The following is a 26,720-nucleotide window of genomic DNA, read 5'->3' on the forward strand; positions in this document are numbered from 1 at the left end:
AGCAGTCAGGGCTTTTCCTGAGAGAGCTGGGTGTCGTATCTTTACCAGACAAAACTGCCTTCACCCCATAAAATAATAGGCATTAAAAATGATGCACCATTCCAGTTAAATTATAGGTGTTTTCATTTGGTTTCATTGATTGATATAAGAATAGTATGTGTTCCACTACATTTTTGAAACACATTTTTTAAAAACCTTGTAGAAGTGTATATGTGCATAAATATTTTATATGATTATATGAACATGGAGGAAAGTATGAAAGATACATTGGAAAGGGTAATGGGATTATGGGATTAGGGGTAACTGGGGAGGGGAGGAATTTTTTTTTTTTTAATGATTCCATATGTAACTGACATACACACAGGTGTGTGTGTGTGTATAAAGAAATTAAGGAAACAAAAACTAAGTTTAAAATCCACAACTTTGTAGAGATGTTTGTGCTTTATCATAAAATAAAAAAGCAAGTTGCAGAGCCACGCGTTGGTAACGATATGGCTCCGATGAGTGGAGGAACACCAGGGCTCTTGTCTCGTGTTGAATTAGATGAAACAACAAGGACACACGTGGAGTAGGTTTAAGGAGCAGCGAATTTAACAGGCAAGAAAGAAGGAAGAAGATCCCCTGTACAGAGACAGAGGGAGGGGGGCTCCAAAGCCCAGAGAGGGAACCCCAAGTACGGTGGAAACCAGCCAGGTATATATAGAGTCTGGAGGAGGCGGTGTCTGATTTGCACAGGGCTCAGGGGATTGGTTTGACCAGGCATGTCATTCATGTAGCCCGCGGAAAAACTGGCCCTCCCACCCTAGCCTTTTAATATGCAAATGCAGGGCGCCATGATGTTCTACACACCTAGGGATATGTGGGGGCAGCCATGATGCCAAGAACATGTGGGGCAAGGGCAAGAAGGCCAGGGGAATCTCCATGTTTGGGTAGACCCAGTTTCTAATGGCCTGCATTTGCATATCAAAGGTTGTGGGCCTGGCTCTAAGAGCTGCTTTAAAAATGAAAATTTTTCAAGGACTCTTTTTCCTAATTGCCTAAAATAATTTCTTAATAACTCCTACAATAGTATGATCCTGTTTCAGTAAAAAGAAATAAACCCAAACCCCAGTGTATGTGTATATTTGCCTGCCTGTGCTTGTATGAGCATTGTGAACAGTTGTGTGTAGACTTTGGATATATCTCGGGAAGGTAAGAGTAGAAGTTGGTGAGAATTTTCTCTATATGTCTTTGAACTGTTTTGCCTGTAACAACTAATATGTTATATGTTCATAATTTGAAAAACATCAAATGAAAACAATTTCCAGAAAAGAAATTAGTTCCTTCGGATTGTCAACACTCTTTCACATTCATTACCACCTTCGCCCCACTTAACCTGTGTAGGAAGAACAAACATGGCTATCTCCACTTCACTGTTAAGGAAGCAGAGCTGGGAGATGGAAACTGCCTTGTCCATGACCACATGACTATGGGCATTGGAACGTGTCTCCCACCCAGTCTCTTGACCCACAGTCCAGAGGTTTTTAGATACCGCAGTGGATGTGGGAGGAGAAAAGCAGCAGTGACAACAGAGAGTGGCCAATGGTATCTTTCTAGGCAAGGACAACTCCGCAGCAGGAATGAACTCTGCCTATGACATAAAACATATGTGAACACACAATTATCAGTATTTACCATGTATATCTAAGAAGGCTATTTGTCTAACCTTGCCTGAAGCAGCCAGCATTTGTAATCTTACCACATCATCTGGAAGCTTCAGTGCTAGTTTCATGGGGTTATTCTAGGTCACGTGCCCAGAAGAACCTTCATAAACATCAACTATGGTAGGGAGGAGGGAATAGTGCCTGGTATGCCCTTCTTCCATATCTGTAAGGTGACTTTCCAAGGCCCATTCTGCTGGCTCTATAAGAAGGGAATCCAGTTGGAGACCTTGCAAGTCCTCACCTGTGGGACGTCCTCCCAGGACACGGATTTGTGTACTGTTCCTTTACCATATCAGCATCTTTAACAAACACACCCTGTGCTTATTTAAGAGATCTCTAAGTTCCTGAAAACAAAGGAGTGTGCACTGTGACATGGCCAAATGAATCACAGAGTAGCTCCAGGTGGAACTGGGCCAGGTGGCAGTGAGCTCCAGGTGGAAGTGGGCTGGGTGGCAGTCTTATCATTCTCAGTGGCACTTTGTGTGTTCTTGCCTTTGCTGGCGTGGTTTGTCTTTTGAAAATGGATTGGGAATTACGTTTTGGGGTTCAAAAATATTATTTCCACACCTACATTGATCTGGGTGTGTTTGACTAATGTTTGTGTTATGAACATACGACACGTTGGTTGTTATAGGCAATGAGTTTTAGTGGAGCTAGTTGCAGTGTGATGAGCAGAGACCCAAGTCTGGAGCCCATGGATCTACAGAGAGACCTGGCTTTTCTACTAGCTGTAGGATCTTGAACAAGCCAGAAATTCTGTGTGGGTCAGTGTTCCCATCTCTAATATAAGAATTATTAAACCTGCTTCTTGTCCCTCATGGATCATTGTGAGAATCAAACTGGAAAACGTATAAGAAAATGACTTGCAGACCATAAAGCACTTTAGACACACAGATGTTGTTATTGATTTGCTGTGTCATAGGGAATGAGAAGTCTTCTCCTTAGACCCCTATTTTCAGGCACATATAAAAAATATGTATGTATACATGACTTCAATTTTAAATCCTTCATGGTTAATACAAGATCCCTGGTAAATCTTTTTTGTAATGTTGAGTGAAATTCCCTCAAGAGATTCTGTTCATGTATCTGCAAAGCAGTATTTGCCACCAACAAATAGGGATTTTAAAAAGATGTTTTCCCCTTGACCATAGTTATTTCTGCTTGACACTATGCAAATGCCTTTATTTCACAATGCTTTTTCCTTGTTTCTTTAAACGAGAGCTTCAGAAACAAGAGTAGTACACTGTGTTGCTTAAGATTTTCAAAATGCAACTAAGTCTTTCCATTCAAAGTTCAGAATATTCTTCTAAATGTAAATAAGATCCACTTTACATTTTTGGAATGCAACCTGGTAAAGATCATTAAAATTAAAAATAATAACCTCTTTGGTTATAGATATGACAAAGCATATAATAAAGCTAACATTCATGGAAGGTTTCCTGTGTGCCAGGCACAAGGCTAAGTGCTTTACAAGGATCATCATCTTTAATCATCACAATTCAGTGAGTAGATATATTATTATCCTCATTTTGCAAATTTGGAAGACTGGGCTACTGAATTCAACAAGACACCACTTTTTCCCCATGTGTTCATGAAACATCACTATTAAAGTGGATATCCATCAAATTTAGAACATCAAGCCCTGGCAGATGGGTAAAGAACACTAGAAACCATCCTTTCTATACGCCAGACACAGTGCTAGACCCTTGTCACAAACGATCTCATCCAACCTTCCCACTGCCTTACTATTTCCCAGACGAAGACATGAGGCTCAGGAAGATGGCAAACTACTGTTGTTGAGATTGTTATTGGCTGCCAGGCCTAGTGCTGGGTGTTTTTCAATGGCCTCCTCATAAACAGACAATCCTCAGATAAGGAAACTCGGTGAAATGCATACAGTAAACAAACGCATGAAAAAAATGGTCAGCATCTCTAATAATAAAACATTACAACTGAAAACATCAATGAGGTACCAACTGCATTTGTCACATTAGCCAAACAACGCTAAATGCCAATGGTAGTGACTTCATAGTGAAGCTAATTTATTTATATATCGCTGGTGGCATGTTTATGGCCAAACACTAAGATGCAGCATACAAATGTACGCCCGCTCTAAGATTACCCACAACGTGAAGGGAACCCAGCAAAATGAAAACAGCTGTTGTGTTAGAGCGGAATAAAATGTTTAATCTCTCAGATTGTCTTCGCTCTTTTATAATACTGTTTTTGCAATAAATAAAACTGGGGCAAAAAAGCATTTTATTATCCCATCTATCACTTAGAGTCGGGGGTTGCATTCCTGACTTCAATAAATCATAGATATGACCAAGAAATAATGAAAAAGCCAAGATTCAGTAATTTCAAGCTTCTGTCTTCATCTGAGATATCAAAAGTAGGCTCTAAAACACAGAATTTTATGATCCTCATTTAACCACCTCATTTTCTTGATGAAGAAATGAAGGCCTAGAGACATAGAATTTCTTGTCAAGGTCAAACAGTTGCATGTGGAGCTGCAGCAAGCACCTGTTGCTCACTAAAAGAAAAAAAAATTCCTTAAAAGGAAAGTGCATTTGCTATTTATATGAAACTGCCAAAAAATTGGCAGAAAAGAAAATGGGGAGATCTCAGAATTCAAATGCTGGAGCAAATGTGTCCCTGGAGTCCATTCTGGAACTTCTGGTTGGGATGTGCTGGCCACCCATCTCAAGGTAGGGTCTTACTCTGAGGCAGTGGCTCTCACTGTGGGGCTCCCGGGCCAGCTGCATCAGCATCATCTGGGAATTTGTTAGAAATACACATTACTGGGACCCGTTCATGGTAAAGTGAAGCATAAATTCTGAGAGCGGGGCCCCACAATATCTTTTAACGAGCTCTCCGCGTGTGTTTCTGCTGCATGCCGAAGACTGAGAAACAGGCTCTAGGGCATTGCCTCGTCAAGTTCAGTACGTGGGAATTGCCTGGGGATCTTGTAAAACTGTAGGTTCTGATTCAACAGGTCAGAGGGATGGGGTCTGGGAGACTGCAGTTCTAAAAAGTTTTCAGGATATGCCAATGCTGCCTCTTTGGGAGCCACACTTTGAGTAGCAAGATTCAAGTAAAGCCATGTGCCCATGAACAGATGCCAGGCTTGCATACATTGAACCTCAGCCCTCTGTGTCCTTCCTACTCCGAGTGTGGCCCAGACTCAGCATCGTGGGCACCCTCTGAAGCTTGTTGGAAAGGCAGACTCTCAGCCCCACCCCAGACCACTGCATGTAATCTGTATTTTAAGAAATTCTGCAGGTTTACTTGGCAACATTAAAGTTTGAGCAGTCCTGGTGGAAGGAGGCTGCCGGAGGCAGAGGGACAGTTAGCATCTCTGAGCCAGTCACCTCCACCAGGCAGCATCAAGACTCCACCCTAGTGTAACTGACAGATGTTACCTCCCACATTTGGAAAAGGCTGGTGGCCCAGGGGTAAGGGGAGGGGAGCTAGGGTGTCACTGGACAGAATGGCCAACAACAGGGGCTGGGTAGGGGAGAATGGGGGACAGGAATCATGCAGGAGTATTTTTAATGCAAAAGTGTTAAGAAATAAGGCTTCTCCCCCGACAAAACCAAAATAAGACAAAACAATGCCTGCTGTTGAAAGTTTTGCCAAGCAGTGCAACTTCACCACATAAGGATGGGTGGGCGGCAGGCACTGAGGTTATCATCACCTCCTCCTAAACCTTCCCTCCCAGCCACAACCCTGCTCCAGAAACCAAGGAAGACGTGGGAAAGGGCTGCACAATGAAGAGAGGTTCCAGCTGGAAGCATTTTAGAAACATTGCCTACTGCATGAATTTCCTATGCTGCTATAGGAAATCACCACAAACTCAGTGGCTTAGAACAACATATGAAAGCATCTCACAGTTCTGGAGCTCAGAAGTTCTAAAATCAGCCAGGCACAGTGGCTCATGCCGGTAATCCCAGCACTTTGGGAGGCTGAGGTGAGTGGATCACCTCAGGTCAGAAGTTTGAGACCAACCTGGCCAACATGATGAAACCCCGTCTCTACTAAAAATACAAAAATCACCCAGCTACTTGGGAGGCTGAGGCAGGAGAATCGCTTGAACCCTGGAGGCGGAGGTTGCAATGAGCCGAGATCGCACCTTTGCACTCCAGCTTAGGCAAAAGAGTGAGACTCCATTTCAAAAAATAAAAAGAAGTTCTAAAATCAAAAAGTCAGTGGGGCTGTGTTCCATCTGCAGGCCTTATAAAAGGACATATTTATCTGCCTTTTCCACCTGCATTTCTTGGCTCATGGCATCTTCCTCCATCTTCAAAGCCAGCAGTGTAGCGTAGCATCTTCAGACCTCCCCTCCTCCAACTTCTGCTTCTATCCTCACATCCTCCTCTCTGAATTTCCTGCCTCTCCCTTTCCTTTCTAAGGACCCCTGAGATGACACTGGACCTCCTAGATAATCCAGGATAACCCCCATCTCGGGGTCTTTAATTTAATTATATCTGCAAAGTCCCCTTTGCCATGAAGAATGACATATTCACAGGTCCAGGGATTAGGATGGAGACATCTTTGGGGGTTGGGGGGGCAGTTCATTGCTTTGCCTACCACACCCTTTCCAAAGCTTCTCTCATGGGTCTGTGGGGAAGGACGCCACCTTGCCAGGGGGCTTGCTGGGCTCCTGTGCCCTGTCTTTGAATCTGGAAAATAATGTTAATGTCACTGCCTCATTCAGAGCTGAGAACATTGCAGTATTTCATGTGTCAGACTTCCCACTGTCAGCAGGACTTAGCTTAAGTTATTTATAGTGTCAATGGCTTGCCTTTTGCATTAATGTAACTGTTTGTGTTAAATAAAATTTTAAGATAGGAGCCATTCAGAGCCCCACTGGGGAGTGCTTTCCGTTCTGTGGGGCACCAAGGCTCACGGGGAGAGCTTAATGAGACTAAGCGGCCATTGTTATTTATCAGACCCAGCTGCCCTCTCACCAACCCCAGTCACACCTGAAATATGCTCAGCTCATGAAGCTTCCACTGAGGACTGGCTTTCTTGCTGACTCTAAATGACTTTAGGTCTGGTGCAGGTAATGGGGTGGGTGATTGGCCTCAGGCCCCAGCTGTAATATAGGAGTCTGTCAACAAGGCCTTCCACTGCTGGTGGGGCTGTGATCTGGAGCAGGAAGCCTGTGGATGCCAGACTCCTCCAGACCCTGGCCAGGGCTCAACTTACCCTGATGGGCTTCCTTCTGGGAAGCACTGGAGCTGGAAAAGTTCTGATTCCCTCAACAAAGCCTGCATATCAGGTCCGTGGTAAATGCTGGGATGCAACCACAAAAGGCCTGGTCCCCGCTCCAGGAGCTTACCGACAATGAAAAGAAACAGCAACAGTGCAGGGCGGGAGGCATGATGGTAAAATTAAGAAAAGGGTGTTCAGGGGAGAAGAAGGAGCCCCTATGTGGCCTAGCAACAACACATGAGCTGGGGCCCAAAGAATGAGCTGGAGCTAATCAGGTGAGGGGCCGAGGAGGCTTTCCCGCAGGAAGAGAAGCTGGGGCACAGTGAGCACGTGGTAGGCGCTGGCTATTGGCATCTGTGTTACTATTATTCATGTACTCCTGCATGCATGCCATGCAGAAAGGGCACTGTAGTCATGACATCTAACAACCTCATCCTTACCATGTGCTGTGCCCCATGGGCTTCCCCTATGTTAACTCATGTGCGGCTCACAACCACCTGTGAAGTGGTGACTATTGTTACCTTGGAAGGAAACTGAGGCACGGAGAGCTTAAGGCAGAGGTGAGGTGATGTGACTCAGAGCGGCAAAGCTAGGCTGCCCCTCCTCACAGCCTGATTCGACAGCCCAACTCTTAGACAATTGCCTGCCCTGAAGTCCCCAGTCCCCGGTACCCGGTAACATGGCAGCTATAGATGGGATAGGATGAGTAGCAGCACAGTACCAGACAAATAGTTCTGGATTCTTCCACAGAGAGCTGGGTGCCTTGGAAAAGTTACAGGGTTCAGCCTTGATTTTTTGGAATGTGGTGGGCAGGGAAGAAACCTGCAGGCCTTCCACGAGACCCTCATCAGCTGCTCTCGGCTGCAGGTGTGAACGGCTCCAATGCACACTCGAAAACTGCACCCCCAGCAGAGACAACATCGCTCCCTCCAGCTCCCAGATCTTTTAACCTGGAAGGGCCTTGGTCTTTCAGGAAGCTGCCCCTGTGTGGAATGTCAGGCGCCTCTACCACGGGTGAGGAGTGACAGCTCCCTACTCTGTGGCCCAGCACTTCAGGAGGCCTGGTGACAAATCCACTCCAGATGGTCCCAGAGGAAATGGTCTAGTGGCCAATGAAGGGTGGGAGGACAGACACCAATGCCATGGCCTGGATCCCAGCAATTACCCTAGATGCTTATGAAACAGTTCATAGAGACCCTCCTTCCTCCAAAGCTCTTCCTTTGCCATTTTCATTAAAAGCCACCGCTAACTGTCATCACTCTGCCAGCCCCAGGGAGAACATACTCTTCAGGGTCTGATGCATCTTGGCAACAATATTTTCCTCTTCCTCCCAACAACACAATTGATCCCCCTTGCCCCTGGTACTCACCCCCCTCTTTCAGCCTTTTCATTGGAAAGTGATGAGCCACGCGAATACCCTTCGGGCAGGCTTCCTGTCCACATATTTGGTCAGCTCAACCCATAAACAAAGGCGATTTGCAGAGATCCTTGGCTCTGACAACCCGGGCACTGCAGATAACTGAGGCAGAGCCTCAGGCTGCAGCCAGATTGGTCAGGCAGCCGGAACGCCTCAGGCCATTTTAAGAAGCTCCCACAATCAAGTTCTTTACCTGGCATGACCTATGAAATCAAGATTCTCGGTGCTATTGGAGGGAAAATTAAGTGACTTACTCAAATTATGTCAAGTGCCCTGCCAAGCATGACTGCTTTTATTTTCTTAGTTGTTTTTAGTTGTCTTGATTGTGCTTCAAGGGCAGAGAAAGTTGAGTTAGTCAGATTCCTCGGTTCTTACTTGTCAGTGCGGCCGTGACTAAGAACTGCTTCGCTCAAACCCTGGCTCTACCACTTAGCAGCCATGTGGCCTTAGCGGCATCTCTCTGTTAACTAAGGTTAGCAATGGTGCCTACCACCGCAAGCCTGTTGTAAGGGTAAAATGGTTATTGCAAAAAAAAAAAAAATACTTGGATATATGACTGATGAATAGTAGGAACTATGCATTTGTATATTGTTAAAATTAGATTTTTCCCCTTTTGATTATTATTTTACTTTTCTCCTTCTTCCCGCATCTCTACTTCCCTCCTCTTCTCCAGGGAGCCAGTCTAAAGTAGTTGACGTATGGCCTGTTATCCTTGTAAACAGGCTTTTCAAAGTCAGAATTAATTCCAGGCCACACGTCATAGCTAACAGCCAATGGTGTTGTATTAACAATTTCCATAAGTGCTGGGTAAACTATGACCAGCTACAGTGATCACCATATTCTGGGCTAACAATTGAATTTACCTATAAAATAACTTCTTTATAGACAGATGCTTTGTATTGACAGTGGATAAGTCTGGGTTCTTTGTTGCAAGCAACAGAAATTGATCCTGGCTGAGAATCTCACAGAATGCCCAGCCATGGGGTAGGGGAATCCCTCAAATCTATGCCATCTTACAGAGATGTAAGGGATCATCTTCAACGTATGGCTCCTAAGGCTGCCCAGGGTAGAGACATCCAGAAAATGCGAGAAAGATGGCCATGCATGGGAGGTTTTATTGGCCAGGCCCAAAGGTGGCTCTATGCCATTGGTTAGAATTCAGTCACATGGCCCAACTGCAAGGGAGGCTGTAACCTGGCTGTGTGCCTCAGGGAGGAAAAAAAAGAAAGTGGGGTTATTGGTCAGCTAACAGTCTCTGCTATGGAAAACAAGCATTTGGTTATTTCAGTTACTATGGCAGAAAACAGACTCTCCCTCCCACACAGTTCCATATGGCAAGAAATTCTTCAGACTTATCAAGGGGTTTCAAATCCTCAGCATCAAAAAAGATGAAAAACGTCCAATACAGGCATTACAAGAGACACTCAAGGTCTCTCCTGAAAGAGAGGGGATCCCTCTCTGGTTGCAAACAAGATATTGGCTGGGCTACAGTCTCATCTGAAGACTTGATTGGGGCTAGTAGGGGAGGGAAGGCTTCCTGAGGCAGTTTTTTCTTCCCTTGCAGAGGCTGAACGCTGTGTTTTCTCATCTACAATTTCAACAGAGGTGACTCTGTCTAAAGATTTTTCAAAGGTAGTAAGATGTAAGCTTCCTGTGTAATGCTAACCCCAGCACTTATAGCAGGAGCTTCTCATTCATTCATTCAAAATCATATTTTTAAGCACCTACTGTATGCCAGACATTCTAGGCATTGGGAATACAGCAGTAAAAAAAAAACCCCAAACCCCTCCATAGAGTTTGCATTCTCCTTTGATTTTGGGGCCATTTCATGATGCAGGTTCACTATTTTAGGCTTTTTTTTTTTTTTTGAGATGGAGTCTCACTGTCACCCAGGCTGGAGTGCAGTGGCATGATCTTGGCTCACTACAACTTCCGCCTCCTGGGTTCAAGCGATTCTCCTGCCTCAGCCTCCCAGGTAGCTGGGATTACAGGTTCCCACCACTGCACCTGGCTAATTTTTGTATTTTTAGTAGAGATGGGGTTTCACCATGTTGGCCATGGTTGGCCAGGCTGGTCTTGAACTCCTGACCTCAGGTGATCACCCACCCCAGCCTCCCAAAGTGCTGGAATTACAGGCATGAGCCACCACACCCAGCCTAGGCATCTTTTAAAAACCATTTTAATGTTCATAGTTGGTGTGGCCAAGAGGTCCCTCCTGTTAGGATCCCTTCCCCCACCTTCCCCCCAGCCCCACCCTACACACAGACATTGGGATCCACAACATGCATCTGGGAAATCCCAAGTCACAGATGATGGCAGATGAGGCAGCTTTGGGGTAAGTAGCAGCCCATACTCCCTTGTTCTCTGATTCTGCTCCTGAAATTTAAAATTCTGTGGAATGAATGGTGTGCCATGAACACTGGCCTTCATTCATTTCACAATGCACTGAACACTACACTCGTGGAGCAGCAGTGTGATCTGTTTCTTCACTTATTCAGCCACTGGCAAACATCTTCACTCTACGTGGTAGCAAAGTGCCAGGCCCTTGGGCTTACCGCGAAGGGAGAGGCACGACTCTTACCTTCCCAGTGCTTTCCACACAATGATGGAAACTTGTGACCAAAGTTTGAGCCCTCTCACTGTTGGAAACATGGCTCTCCTTGAATCAGCATCCACCCACTCCCATTTTGTTTGTTTTATTAAGAGAGTATGAAGATTCTCAGCCTGGGAAGCCCATGAGGTAAAAAGAACCAAGTCAGACTCTTCAGCACACCTGAAGGCATCTTGCGAACACGGAAGCTGTGTTTCCAGTAGAACCTGTATTTAATTTATTCCCATGAAGGTTCCCAAGTGGACCGCATCTGTATACCCTAGTCCAGATTTTTAAATCCTCTGATGCTGCAGAACCACGCTGATCACAGCAGAAACTTAAATGGATCCGAAACTTGAGGAACACCAACCCACAGCAGTTTCCTTCTTGGTAGAATGTGAGGGTTGAATTTGAGGACATGGAAATGACAATGGCTTTTGTGGAAAAAGAGCACGTTGTCAGCTCCTCCCCAAAGCATTAACTGCATGGATGGGCTATTTCAGACAGTGAGACCCGCTGTGATATTAAAAAAAAAAAAAAAAAAAAAAAAAAAGATTGCTTGGGAAACGTTGCTATGTTATTCCGCTTTTAAAATGCTGCTCTTCTCTTAGGCAATGACAGATACCATAGCAGGACAGGCGGCCTTTTCTTCCTTCTGTTTTACAATTCCTGTCCGAGCAGCAGAGGCATGGCTGAATTCTAACAGGGGTGTGGGCTGGCAGGGAATGGGCGCAGGTGTACTAGCAGGGCCGTGCTTTGAGTTGGTGAGGAAAGCAATATATGAGGAGGGAACCCTGATGCCCTTCTCTACCTGCCTCATGATCTTGCTTTCACACAGCTGCTTGTAATGCCTTTCATCTTAAGCCCAGCAAGCACCATGTCAACCAGCTATTTGCAAATTGTTGAAGAGGGAGCTGGGGAGAGGGGGAAATGGGGAGTTACTGTTTAACGGGTGCAGAGTTTCAGTTTGGAAAGATAAAGCTCTGAAAGTAGACGGTGGTGAAGATTGCACAACAATGTGAATGCACTTAATGGCATTATGAGCAAAAATTATGTTCCAGGGAGTTGTAATTGGCTCAGTCTCTGGACAAAAGTTACCCAGGATAATCTTAAACTTTGTTGGTAAAACAAAAAAGGCCGGGGGGGGGGGGCTTTTTTGAATTCCTAGACTTGCCTATATGCATACACAATTAGAACAAAGACACTGAATTTACCAGAAGCTATAAGAAGCCCAATTGGCGTGTTGAAAGTTCTAAATGGAATGAAGAAGTTACCATTGCCTTTCTTAGATAAAATAATTCCAAACTGAGTATCTTAATGAAGCAGAAAGACAGATTAGCCCTGAGGAGACTGAAGCCAAAGTTGTTAAATGTCTTTGAAAGATCTCTCTTCAGTTGGGCACAATGGCTCATGTCTGTGATCCCAGCACTTTGAGAAGCTGAGGCAGGTGGATCACCTGAGGTCAGGAGTTCAAGATCAGCCTGACCAACATGGTGAAACCCCCTGTCTACTAATAATACAAAAATTAGCTGGGCATGGTGGCACATACCTGTAATCCCAGCTACTCGGGAGGCTGAGGCAAGAGAATTGGTTGAATCCAGAAGGTGGAGATTGCAGTGAGCCAAGATTGTACCACTGTACTCCAGCCTGGGTGATAGAGTGAGACTCTATCTCAAAAAAAAAATAAAAATAAAAATAAAAATCTCCCACTAACCCCGTTCCTGCCACTCTGCCATCCTCTGCACCTTTTTTTGCCACCTCTGCTTTATCCTTCACTCCCTCCGTCCTCTTTCACTCTTTCAACTGTTATTTTGAAAAAGTTTCTACATTTTCTCTGGACTTGTCTGTGTATTTCCTTGTGGAATCCTCTGATGATTCCTGTCATTTTGTGTAGATTTAGCATCCATTTTGGTCCTTCTCTAATACCCTCAGACTTCTTGAGACACTTGAATTCTCTCTCTGCTTGCTACTCTGTTTTCTCTAAAATTCTGTAAGGGCTTCAGCCATGTGGAACAGATAAACTTCAGCTTGTTCCTTTTACAGAGATACTGTTTGAGTCCAACTGTCCTTTTAAACTAGTGGGTTTTACCTGACTCGTAGCTAAAATTTTAAAATTAAAGCTATAAGGTCTTTATTTGTGTCTCTCTCCATTTTTATGTACAGATATGTATACATGTCTGTATATTGTCTACATCAGGGGTTCCCAACCCCCAGGCCACATACTGGTACTGGTCTGTGGCCTGTTAGGAACTGGGCCGCACAGCAGGAGGCAAGCAGTGGGCAAGCGAGCATTACGGCCTGAGCTCCACCTCCTGTCAGATCAGCAGTGGCATTAGATTCTCATAGGAGCACAAACCGTATTGTGAATTGTACATGCGAGGGATCTAGATTGTGTGTTCCTTATGAGAATCTAATGCCTGACGATCTGAGGTGGAAGAGTTTCATCCCAAAAGCATCCCCCACCCCATCTGTGGAAAAATTGCTTTCCATGAAACAAGTGCCTGGTGCTAAAAAAGGTTGTGGACCACTGGTCTACATGACACCAAATTGGTTTATAAATAAATGAATACTAGAATATTAAACAAATGAGCCCAGTTGCTTTTCAAATTCATGTAACTAGGTAATCTTTTGGCAGATGGGACTAGTCTAATATTGTTGGTTTGATGGGGCTGTATCTTCTGCGGTATCAGCAAAGTATGCATGGATTTCACTTTAGGGTTCCTGCTTTTATGATACCTGCCTGGCAGAGAGTAATATAAAACTGGTTGATAGAAAATTTAGCTTGGGATAGTTGCTAGATTCTTGTAGTGTCTTACGAAGTTTTCTAAATACATTAAGTAAATGAATTAAATGTTTGTAAATGGGATGAAAGTTTAGTAAATGAACTTTTGATAATGGATGTTTTGTAATATGTTTACATGGAAAGGTTTCTCAAATCTCTTTAGTAACTCTTCCCCTAGAGTTTTGCTAAGCTAAATTAAATGATAGATATTCATTAAATATCTAGATTATTTCCAAAGAAGTTAATGCTAAGACATTGATTGCTGAATATCAGTTTAGGCTTCTATACTTTTGGCTTATTATTTCAGAGAAAAGAAGCTACTTAGATTTGTTAGTAAATGTCCTGCTTCACATTTAAAAATTGTTCTGTTAGAAAGCTTATGTTTCTAAAAATTATAAAATGTGTACCCACAAATAGTACATATCTGACACCTTAACATACTCATTTCCTGGAGTTTTTATTAAAAATTAAGGTTACTAAGAGTTACCATTGTAATTTAGATATAAGAAAAAACATTTCTATATGCAAAGTGTATACGGAAATGAGGATGTGTTTTTAGAAACGAAGGCTAATAAGAGAATAATTTTGTATGAGAGTCTTGTGCAATACATTTTTGTCCTACAGTAAAATGACTTGTTATTTAAGAAAAAGGAAGCATTGGACAAAGTGGAAAGTCCAAGCATGTCATACGTGATCTAAGTAAATCATGATAAGGTTTATGAAAACAAAGTTTATAAAACGAATGTTCAGTGTGGTCAGTTTGGCTACAATTGGAAGAAAATTGTTTATAGTTCTTTCTAGGGATTGAGTTTTGATGTTAGAAATGTACTAATGTAGAATTTAAAAATTTGATCCCCTGTGTTGGAACAAGGTTTTCTGAAAATATTTATGTGTTCTTAGTAAAATTGCAAGAGGTTTTTATTTTATTTTTGAAATCTATTTCTTTAACTGTCATCCTTTAAACTATAAAGTTTCTAATTCTGCCACATTTCTTCTTGAAAGCTATCTAATTTCCCTAGTTTCAGATTGGAAATACAGCTCTCCTTTCTACCCTTGAAAAAGTATATCTTTTTACTTGGCTAAGTGCTAACCCTCTCCTTCAACTTTTCACCAGCTCCTTTAACCTTTTCTCTGGTTCAAACTCTGTCATTATGGCCTGATGCTAAAATGTGTATCTTGAAGGTCTAGAAAGTAGTGTTTTCTCCAGTACAGCCTGATTCTGTACTTTGGGCTTTTCTTAATGTGCCTGAATTTATATTCACCAGAAAACTTCCTACACTATATTTTGGTTTTGGTTTTCATTTTGAGAAAGTCTTACTCTGACACCTAGGCTGGAGTGCAGTGGCACAATCTCAGCTCACTGCAGCCTCTGCCTCCCAGGTTCAAGCGATTCTCCCACCACAGCCACCTGAGTAGCTGGAATTACAGGCACCCACCACCACGCCCAGCTAACTTTTGTATTTTTAGTAGAGATGGGGTTTCACCATGTTGGTGAGGCTGGTCTCAAACTCCTGGCCTCAAGTGATCAGATTGCCTCAGCCTCCCAAAGTGCTGGGATTACAGATATGAGCCACCGTGCCTGGCCCCCTGTCCATCTTTGAGACAGCTCCTCCACACGAAATTTCCCTGCACTGCTCCTGACTGTGTGAGGTGTCCCTCCTGGGGCACCCACACCATGTGCCTATGCTCCTGCAGCACTTCTGACTGGAAAAAAAATAGACCCCTATACTGTTAATAAGAACCACATACTCGCCCACTCAAGGTACCAGTTCTGTTGTTGACATTCCTCTATAATATGGTGTACACTCATAGCCATAACGCTGGACACACTCTTCCTATGCCTGATTAAATTCAAGTCCCATTTTTATCAGGTGTAACTTCCAGGTTATCTTAATGGGCTTCCTGTAAGGAGAAGCAATCACATTGCAGGAGGTTTTCTTTTTGTTGCCTTTTAGGTAATTGGCTTAGGAAACAAATATTATGTGTTTGACCAAGATAATTTTCTGTTTTGTATGTTGTCATTATTGAGTATTTCATGACTTAGAATAAAAGAGCTTTACAAAGTTTAAGGTTTTTATATCCATGTAACTTTCTGTGTTTTTGAAGTCTTTTGACTTCAGCTACTTGGGAGGCTGAGGCAGGAGAATCGCTTGAACCCTGGAGGTGGAGGTTGCAGAGTCAAGATCCGAGATTGTGCCACTGCACTCCAGCCTGGGCAGCAGAGTAAGATACCATCTAAAAAAAAAAAAAAAAAATCACGGGACTACAATCTAATGATAGGTGTATGAAAATTTTCCCCAGATACATCACTTTTCTCTCCATACTGATCATATAGGAATCTCAAATTTCTTAACTTCCTAAGGCTAAGAAACCAAACCAAGCCAGGCTTTAGATTTTACTTACAGTTTTAAGGTTCTTGGACCTGCCAGGAAGAGACAATTTTTACTTACTTACTGTAAGGCTGGAAACTCTTAAAGGCAGGTGATATGGTTTGGATCTGTGTCCCTATCAAATCTCATGTTGAATTGTAATCCCCAGTGGGGCTTGGTGGGAGGTGACTGGATCATAGGGACACAGTTCTCTTGAATGGTTTAGGACCATCTGCTCAGTGCTGTTGTAGTGACGGTGAGTGAGTGAGTTATCAAGAGTTATGGTGCTGAAGTGGGTGAATCACGAGGTCAGGAGATCAAGACCATCCTGGCTAACATGGTGTAAACCCCGTCTCCTAAAAATACAAAAATTAGCTGGGCCTGGTGGTGGGTGCCTGTAGTACCAGCTACTCAGGAGGCTGAGGCAAGAGAATGGCGTGAACCCGGGAGGCAGAGCTTGCAGTGAGCCAAGATGGCACTACTGCACTCCAGCCTGGGTGACAGAGCGAGACTAATGAGCATTTACAACTGATAAGGAAATTTAGTTTTTCTGTAGCATACAAAAATTTAAGATAATTATAATCATGACTGACAATGCATATCACAAGATGTTGGAGTTGTAGAAATCTCATGTGATTTTGGAACATATTAAAAAAATTTTTTTTCGAGACAGGGTCTCCATCTGTCACCCAGGTTGGAGTGTAGTGGCACAAACATGACTCATTATAGCCTTGATCTCTTAGGCTCAAGTGATCCTCCTGCCTCAGCCTCCCATGTAGCAGAGACCACAGGCACACGCCACCATACTCAGCGAATTTTTAAATATTCTGTAGAGATAGGGGTCTCACTTTGTTGCCTAGTCTGGTCTTGAACTCCTGGGCTCAAGTATCCTCCTGCCTCGTTTTCCCAAAGTGCTGCAATTACAGGCATAAGCCATCACACCTGGCTAGAACACATTTTAGTAACACATGTACACAAATGTAACTTAAAGGACGTTAAACACCGTTTCTTATTTGACAGTGATTCCAGTAAGATTTATCAAATAAGCCCGATCAGTTGATATCTCCACAAAATGAGAAATTCTTTGATGCTCTCCAGGGGCCCAACTTCCAAATCCTCAAGTTAATTTTAGGTTATAGATAATTTAGGATTTTGATCCTAGAAAAACCTGTCAAAGATGTCAAAAAGTTTTAAAGTACTTACACAGAATCACAGGTCATTGTAAAACACTGCTGGGCACAATCCAAATAGGTGGTGACCCCTCAGATTATGATGGTAGTTGTGGGCACTCTGAAGGATGCAATTTACCTGGAGGGTAAAACAATTTTTTTTTTATCTACTGAAGGAGCTAGGTTAGGGAGGGTTTCTGGAGTCTTGGTTTGGATTAGGCCCTGTTTGAAATACATATATAATATATATATTTATTTTTTATATATTTATATAAATATATAATCAGAAGCCTTTCTCACATTATTAACAGAATTTCCCACTCCAGCACCTGAGCCATCAGGGCACAACTGAGGTCCCTAGATTCCCCTCACTTGGGTGGTCCTAGACAACTGCATTGCTTTAGTCTAGCACCTTGTTGCACAGTGTGGTGTTTGTGCTGTTGCTGACATTCCCTACCGCACATGGGTAAACACTTCTGAGGTCGAATTAGAGACATCTAAGATCCTAAAGCTGGCCAAGTCTCTGAAAGGTACATCTTCAGAAAGCCTCTTGGCTGGACTTACTGGAGTAAGTTTCCAATTTCCAGATATTTTCACCTGGCTCCTCCCAATATTGGATTTCTTTTGCCCTGTGAGTCTTAATGACCCTTCACATATTTGGGCTAAGCATTTGGCTCCTCTTTAAAATTGTTCTAGCCTGTTTTAACAGGTGTCTTCAAGAGACTCCCACCAGAATCATGCTGACCCAACACCTTGATACCTTAAACTCCCTCCAGCTGGAAACTGGAACCAACTTAACCCAAGAGACTTTGATTCACACTTAACAGGTACTTGAGGGCCTCTCATAAGTAAATGGCTCTAGTTGCTCAGCTGGCTACTTGCCCTGCCACTAGTATCCCTGCACAAGACTAGAAGAACCTGGAGTAGACAGCCAACCACCCTGGTGCTGTGATGGAATGCAATCAACGTATTCAATCATCAGTGCCATCTGCGAACAGGTTTCAGTTGAGGGGGGGAATGTGAATAAATATGAAACTGAAAGAGCCAGTTCTTCAAGATGGATTCCACGTGACTAACTGAGCCTAAATTTTACATCAAGTCATTTGCTGACTACAGGTTACACGTGTTTGGAGTTCTCCAAAAAATCCACACTGTAGTTTAACTTTGGGACTCTCAGAGCTCACCTGCCCAAACCAATCAGAGCTCACCTGCCCAAACCAATCAGAGCTCACCTATCAACTTCTCAGGGCTCAACCACATCGACCCACCAGGGATCAGCTGTATCAGCCAGTCAGAACTCAGCTGCATCAACCAATCAAAACTAAACAACTATGAATCCTTCATTTGCATAAGTGGGCCTGATTAGGAGCCTGGGTGGGAACTACTCAACTATAAAACCTGAACCCTCCCTTTGATCTCTGGAATGCACTTTTGTTTTACAGGGAGGCCTGCGTCTCTCCGGTTTGCAAACTGTTCACTGGAATAAAGGTCTCTTTACCCCAAATTCCTTTTCAGAGAACTTTTGTTCACAGGGCTGTCATGCGTCCTGCCTGTCACCGGCCCCTGGACTTCCTGTGGTCTCACTGGCCCTGCCAAGTGAAGCCAAGACTGGTTGAGCTTCCTCCTGGGGGGCCTTTCAAGTCCTCCTTCTGCCCACATTAAGCAGCCCACTTTGTATTTTAAGGCATGTCTCAGCCTGCCTAAAAGCACAGCCCTTTCCATTTCATATTTTATTTGATGATGCATCCAGAAAAGCAATTTGGGACTCAGTTAAACATCTCATTTTTCTTTATCAAATTTCCTTGTTGTTCTCTCACTTCAGGTTCTTGTCTCAGCAAGGACCAGGTGCTGGGTAATGTTCAAGTGTGATACCAGGAGGGAGGTTGACTTGGGAGGTGAGAGAACCAACCCGCAATTAAAGTGTCATGTGCTAAGTCCGCCATGATGTGCTTCTCTCCTCTGCTGCCATATTATTCATCCCTACCCAACCAGGAGGTCAGAAGAATTTGCTAGTGACAGTGAGATCCTCGGTCATAGAGATAAATTACTGTTTTAGGCAGTGACTCCATAGCGGGCCAGAGGGTACAGATAATAGTAAATACTCCTTTCTGATCAGCCACATTAGTCTTGTCTTTGGTAAACTGGAATTGGCCAACTGCAATGATTGAATCATGTCCCCCAAAAAGGTCCAAGTCCTAATCCCCAATATTTGTGAACGTAGCCCTTTTTGGAAACAGAGTTTTTGCAAGTGTAATTAAGCTGAAGATCTTGAGATGAGGTCATCTGGTGCCCTTATAAGAGAAAGGAGAAAGAGATTTGAGATACAGAGACATGGAGGAGAGAGCCCAGAGGGGAAGGCCACGTGAGCATGAAGACAGAGACAAGCCAAGGAATGCCTGGAGCCACTGGAAGTTAAGAGAAAGGCATGGAACAGATTCTCCCCCAGAGCCTCCAGAAGGAACCAACTTTGCCAATGACTCGTTGATTTCAGACTTCTAGCCTCCAGAGCTGTAAGAGAATAAATTCTGTTGTTTTGCTGTCATATTTAAAGGCAGCCTGAGAAACTAATACAGTACCCTCCTGGGACTCCAGGACCTGTCTTGGAGAAGGTCCTTGACTGAGGTCAAGAGACCAGGTTCCAGGCCCATCCTTCACAGACTGTATCAAAGAGAATTTTATGCCAAATCCTAACCAATAAAAGCAATCAAAGTGGAGTTTATGTGCTTGAAGCATGGTGGCAGAGCTCTCCCTGGCAGCCCAGGCTGAAAAGCCTCAAACCCCACCCTCCCAGTCTCTCACTCCCCATAACTACCACCAAACACACGCTCTTGCCTGAGGCACCTCTGCAAATCTTGGGGACCCCAAAAATGGCCTGAAGTTATAGGTGCTGACATGCAGCCACTGCACCTGCCCTGACATTGGGCAGATGGGGCCTTGATGCTCAGATCCACCAGTGACGACAGGATGGCCTCAGACAAGTGGTTGCCTCTCTGAGCCTCAGTCTTCTCACATATAAAATGGGAATCCTGGTCTGCTATGGACTAAACTGTGTCCTTCCAAGATTCATATGTTGAAGCTCTAACCCACAATGTGACTCTCTCTGGAGATAGGGTCTCTAGGAGATAATTATGGTTAAACGAGGTCACAGAGTGGGACCCTAATCTGATAGGAGTGTGGCTTTATAAGAAGAGGAAGAGAACTTTCTCTTTTTCTTTTTCTCTTTCTTCTCTTTCTTTTTCTCTCCCCACCTTGTGAAGACACAGCAGGAAGGTGGCTGCCTGCAAATCAGGAAGAGAGCCCTCACCAGAATACAACCGTGCTGGCCCCCTGATCTCAGATTTCCAGCCTCCAGAACTCTGAGAAGCAAATTTCTGTTGTTTAAGCCTACCTACTAGCTTATATTAATTTGTCATGACAGCACAAGCCAACTAACGCACCATCTCACTCAGTTACTTGGAGGATTAAGTGAGAAACACAGCTACCTGCAGCAGCCAATAGTAGGCACTGGGTAACCAAGATAAGGTAACCTCCTGTGTCCCCTTTTCTTTGCTCCCGGCCCTCCCCTATCTCATCTGGAAAACCCTTCATCATTTGGCCTTGACACACCTGTTCAGCTTCACCTTCTGCCACTCCACTCCATGCATGGTTATAATAAATGAATGCAGCCATGACTTTGCACAAGCAGGTCCTTCCGCTTAGATCACCTCTCCCTTTACTTTCTTTCTACACACCACACACATGTGCATGCATACACATACACACCCTCCACATCCTCCTGACAGACTTCTACTTATCTTTGAAGACTGTCTCAAACAACACAGCACAGTTGCTCTATCTTCCCCCTCCCCATGCATCGAGGCTGCGTGTCCATACCTCTCTGCCCCTGTTACCCACACTAACTTGTGCATATGTTGGGAACACACCTGTGGCAGGCCCTGTGGACAGGTGCTCTGGGGTAGCTATGGTCTTCCCTTGCTCTCAGAGCTGGGTCCTTTGTAGCAATGAATCATGCCTGCCCTGAATCCTTGCAACAATTTCCTTCCCTCAGTCAGGTGTTGGTCCAGGGTGTTACATGACCTGATTTGGCCAGTAAGCTGGAAGAGAAGGCCAGGTTTTGCCCGAGAGATGGATGCTTTCACATGCGAGTGAGACGCTCAACCCTGCAGGGGTCATCTTGTCACAGTGAGTGACCCGAAGAGTTTCAGCGATGCCAATGCATTGTTGAACTGCTGACACAATTGTGGAATCCCTTACTGCCACGCTTCTTGTTAAATTAGGTGATAAATAGCTATATTAGTTAAGTCATTGTAAATTAGAAACTCTGTTAAACACAGTGCCCTCCTCACGTTACTGTTACGGAGATTGAGTGAGGCTGTGGCCCTGACCCAGTGAGTTCTGATTGCTGAGTGCCAAGAAAAAGTGCCAAGGCTGTGCTGACCAGAACAGCTCTGGACTGCTTCACAGGACATGTCTGTGACAGAATGACCTAACATTTCATCATTGTGCTAACCCTCACGAAGATCTGTAAAGTACCTAGTGTGTGAGGGTGGCCATGTTTGACCTGAGTCAAGAATTCCTAACTTGACTAGAAGGTAACTCCATGTTTTATTCAGTTTGGGCTGTTATGACAAAGTACTGTAAACTGGAGGACTTACAAACAAATCTATTTCCCACAGTGTTAGAGGGTAGAAGTCTGAGATCAGGGCACCAGCATGGGGCTCTCTTCTGGGCTGTAGACAACTGATATGATTTGCTGTGTCCCCACCCAAATCTCATCTTGTAGTTCCCATAATCCCCACATGTCATGGGAGGGACCTTGTGGGAGGTAGTTGAATCATGGGGGTGGTTACCCCCATGCTGTTCTCATAATAATGAGTGAGTTCTCATGAGATCTGATGGCTTTATAAGAGGCTTTTCTGCCTTTGCTCGGCAGTTCTTCTTCCTGCCACCATGTGAAGAAGGATGTGTTTGCTTCCCCTCCCACCATGATTGTAAGTCTCCTAAGGCCTCCCTAGCCATGCTGAACGTGAGTCAATTAAACCTCTTTCTTTATAAATTAACCAGTCTTGGGCATGTCTTTATTAGCAGCTTGAGAATGGACTAATACAACAGCCATCTTCTTGTCTCCTCATATGGCAGAAAGAGAGCAAAAGAGCTCTCTGAGGTCCCTTTTCTAAGGGCATTAACCCCATTCATGAAGGCTCCACCCTCATGACCTAATCCCCTCCAAAGGCCCCACCTCCTAACACCATCACACTGGGGGTTAGAATTTCAACACATGAATTCTGGGGCAGGGGACAGGACACAGCCTTCAGTCCATAGCACCTCATGAAGGTATGTCTCTTCTAATGTTTCTTACTATTCTCCTCCCTTGCTCTCTTTTTATTCTATTTTTATTTTTATGTTTTTGAGACAGAGTCTCGCTTTGTTGCCCAGGCTGGAATGCAGTGGCACAATCTCAGCTCACTACAATCTCCGCCTCCGAGGTTCAAGTGATTCTCCTGCCTCAGCCTCCCGAATAGCTAGGATTATAGGAGCGCACCATCACGCCTAGCCAATTTTTTGTATTTTTAGTAGCAATGGGGTTTCACCATGTTACGTATGGCTGGTCTCAAACTCCTGACCTCAGGTTATCCACCCACATTAGCCTCCCAAAATGCTGGGATTACAGGTGTGAGCCACCACACCCGGCCTATATCTTTAACCTCCCAAAGCTTCCATTTTTCTTACATGTAAAGTAGGCATGATCATAATCCTGATTTTGTAAGGTTTAGAAATAACATATAAATCATTAGCATTGGGCTATCCATGAAACAGGCACTTAAGTTGTAGAAACTGTCATCACTTCCAGTTGTATGAGTCTTAGCCTTGTGACAAAATTGTGAAACAGACCACTACTATCACTTTTAGACTCAAGGATCACGGATGCCTTGTTCAATGGGACTGGAGAAGCAAACCAGGGATAAATTTGGTGCTGAGCTCGTGCAGCAAGACCCAGACCCCGCGCTGCTGTTCAGACCAACGTCCCCTCCTGGTGAAGTGAGTTGTAAAAAGACATCCAGGTTGGAGCCATAATTAGAAATGACTGAGAGCCATAAGTGAAAACAGCAAGCTTTTACTCATCAATAGTGGTCATTTATTTCAGAGAGAAAAGACAGATTTCAAAAGACATTGGAATTGGAAATGCATCCAGGATCCTCAGCCTGAGTGCTGAGAAGGTGTGGAAGCATAGCCTGACATTCCAAACTGGAAGCCGTCCCTCCTTGCCAAGCAAGGTCACCACCATGGAACTCCTCCCAGCCTCCAACAGCCCCATCACTGGGAACCCTTAGCCTCTGTCCAGACACCGCAGGCCCAGTTTTCTCAAGGAGACTCCTGGCATTTCGAAAGCAAACCATCTTTCACTTTTCTCTTCTGGATGAAAACGCTGATTTTTTTTAAAAAAGCTCCTTTTAAAGAGATTTCCATTGTGAACATCCTTACACCTGCACAAATACACTCATCTGGCCAGTTGCTGTTCAGTAAAACAGTGCCAGAGACAACACTCACCTACACTCCTCCACCTCTTGTCCTGTCCCCCTCCTCGCCCCACGTTAGGTTGGGGCTGCAGGACTACTGTGGCCAATGAAATCTGAGCAGCAGTTTCGGGCTCCCGCCCAGGCTGAGGTCATTAAGAGCTAGCCTGGCTCTTCCATCTCTTTCTTTCCCTGTCCTGGAGGCCTCCATCTCTCTCATCCTCTGCAGAGGAGTAACTGCAAGAAAGTGGAGAACCACCTCACCCACATCAGCTTTGAGAGTGAGATCTAAACCTGAGACTTGAAAGTTTGTCTACTGTGGTCACTACCATTAGTACCCGAACTAATAATATAGGGTCAGTTTTCAGACAGCCCCTTTCACATTCTCAGAAGCAGATGCAATTTTCTATCCCATGCTCACATCTCAAGCTTGTATGGAGCCTCCACTGTGTGCCAGGCACTGCTGGCATGGGGATTAAGAACGTGAGTAAATCCCTCCCCAACCTTCCCTAAAGGATTGTGCCATCTATTAGGACAAGACAGACACATAATGAGCTCACACTCCTGGACAGATCTGTCTCGATGGTGTGGGCAGAGTAATGATCTCTGAGGAACTGTCTCCCGGCTCTCGTTTCAGCAAATCCAGAGTAATCACGGGTGCTAACAGGAAATGTTAGTATTAAAGAGTGTACTTTATTTGGTCAGGCATATTTTATTGAATCACATTCAATTAGGCTACTAATGGATTCTTAATTCTTCATTTAATGAGCACATACTGACCCAGGCACATTCCTGGTGGAGACAGACCCCATCCCAGGAAAGACACAGTCAAGTAGAAGTTCAATAAGCAAATAAACTCACAGGAAAATGTGTGTTCTCTCGAGTTATGAAATCAAAAACAAAGCAGGCTTGAGGGGTCATTTGATACCTACTAGGTTGTAAAAAAAAAAAAAAAAAAAAAAAAAGTGTTTGTATAAAACATCTGTATTAGTTTGCTAGGGCTTCCATAACAAAATACCACAAACTGAGAGGCTTAAACAAGAGAAATGTATTGTCTCACAATCCTGGAGGCCAGAAGCCCAAGATCAAGGTGAGGGCAGGGCTGGTTTCTTCTGAGGACTGAGGCAGCCTCAGCCCCAGGCCTCTGTCTCCAGCTTCTGGGGCTTCACAGGCAGTCTCTGTGCTCCTCAGTTTATGGAGGCTTCACCCCAACTCTGCCTTCATCTGCACGTGGTCCCTCCCTGTCTGCACACTTGTCTCTGCGTCCAAATTTCCCCCTTTTTTATAAGGACAACAATCGTATTGGATTAGGACCCACCTTAATGATCTCATCTTAATTTGGTCATCTGCAAAAACCTTATTTCCAAATAAGGTTACATGGAAAAGCTCTGGTGGTTTAAGCTTCAACGTCTTTAGAAGACACAATCAAATCCTAACAATACCAGCTCTGGCGATACTGAGTTGAAACTTGTCTGCTCACACAATGATGTTTGTAGCAATAAAAATAGCTGTAAAATGTTAGGGAAGCAATATGGTAATGTGCAGCAGTAACTATCAAGATGAATAGCCTTTGGCCGACAGGATCCACTCCCAGGGATGTATCTCACACCTGCCGTGCAGGTCAAATCAGGATGTTAGTCTCCCCAGGGGTACACAGCAGTGAGTGGAAAGGACTCAGCGCTGTGGGTTACAAACATTTTCCTACACCCACCATTTTAATCATATTTCAGTATATGTATATTTTATAGTCACCGTTTATAGCCCTCAAATGTGCATTTTCTATTGCTACTAGAACTTTGGTGGGAATGTTTGAAAAGATCTGTCTTCAGGAAATAATTCAACATAAGCCAAAACCTCCAGATACAAAGATGATTACTGCAGCATTATTGCTATTCCCAAACTAGAAACAAGGACCCATTCCAGCTATTATTTGCCAAACACCTTCTGTCTGTCAGGCATTGTGCTAGGGCCTGGGGATGCAGTGGTAAAATGGCATTCCTAGTCCCTATTTGCAAACAGCCTGTGGGTTCCCATTGATGAATGATTTAATACATTATATTCTTAACATGTTAGCATAACATGCAAGCATTAAATGGTAACTAAGAAAAATGTAAATACATTTAAAATTAATAAAGATTTCATTGAAAACGGCATATTACACTATAACTATTTGAAATATGCATGCTTGTTGACTTTTGTCTGTTTTGTTCACTTCTGTATCCCTGATGCTGAGAACAATGCCTGGCATGTAGTAAGAGCTTAATAAAACTTTGGTACTGACCAACATGGTGAAACCCCGTCTCTACTAAAAATACAAAAATTAGCCGGGTGCGGTGGCGGGCGCCTATAATCCCAGCTACTCAGGAGGCTGAGGCAGGAGAATCACTTGAACCTGGAAGGCGGAGGTTGCAGTGAGCCAAGATTGTGCCACTGCATTCCAGCCTGGGCAACAGAGCGAGACTCTGTCTCAAAAAAAAAAAGAATTTGGTGAACTGAATCAATGTACTGAGGACTGGGAGGTTATACGCAAAATAAAAATAATAAAAAGAAGCCATTGTTGTACTTGGGTCATAGAATCATGAGTATGTTTTCTTCCTTTTTTCCAAAAAAAAATTTTATGCAGCTGTTACTACAGTTTGTTGAAAATAAGATAATAATTAAAAATAAATCCTAGATGTGTCTAGTATTCATATATCAAGGGAATGCAAATCCTGAAAAAATTGAAAATAAAAGCACTATGGCTCCAGGACTGCCCCCTCAACCCCCCACTGCCTCCAGGAGGACGCCATTGCAGGGGGCAGAGGTTAACGTGAGAAGTAATGAGCCCAGGCTAAGAAAGTGTCGGGTCTCAAGGAAGGGCTGATTCTCCAGACTTTCTCACCTTGCATGCCCAATTTCTCTTCTCCAATTATCCTAATGTTGCACTGGCTTCTGCCCCACCCTTATTTTTTCTTACTC

The 26,720-nt window shown here is 44.0% G+C and overlaps 1 protein-coding gene across 2 annotated transcripts in view; it reads right to left on the reverse strand.

Moving 5' to 3' along the window:
• Positions 1 to 26,720, reverse strand: part of KATNAL1 (katanin catalytic subunit A1 like 1) — a 296,001-nt gene that overhangs the window by 71,177 nt on the left and 198,104 nt on the right. The window contains exons 10-11 of one of the 2 annotated variants that reach the window (XR_013407610.1): positions 17,282 to 17,386; positions 15,765 to 15,944 (exon numbers count right to left, since the gene is read on the reverse strand). The exons of the other annotated variant lie outside the window; for it this stretch is intronic. The gene's annotated coding sequence lies outside the window, so the exon portion shown is untranslated. Of the gene's footprint in view, positions 1 to 15,764; positions 15,945 to 17,281; positions 17,387 to 26,720 lie in introns of those variants that run through there. 2 annotated transcript variants of the gene reach the window in all.

The sequence above is a fragment of the Macaca mulatta genome, chromosome 17, assembly GCF_049350105.2.
Source record: "Macaca mulatta isolate MMU2019108-1 chromosome 17, T2T-MMU8v2.0, whole genome shotgun sequence".
NCBI lineage: Eukaryota > Metazoa > Chordata > Mammalia > Primates > Cercopithecidae > Macaca > Macaca mulatta.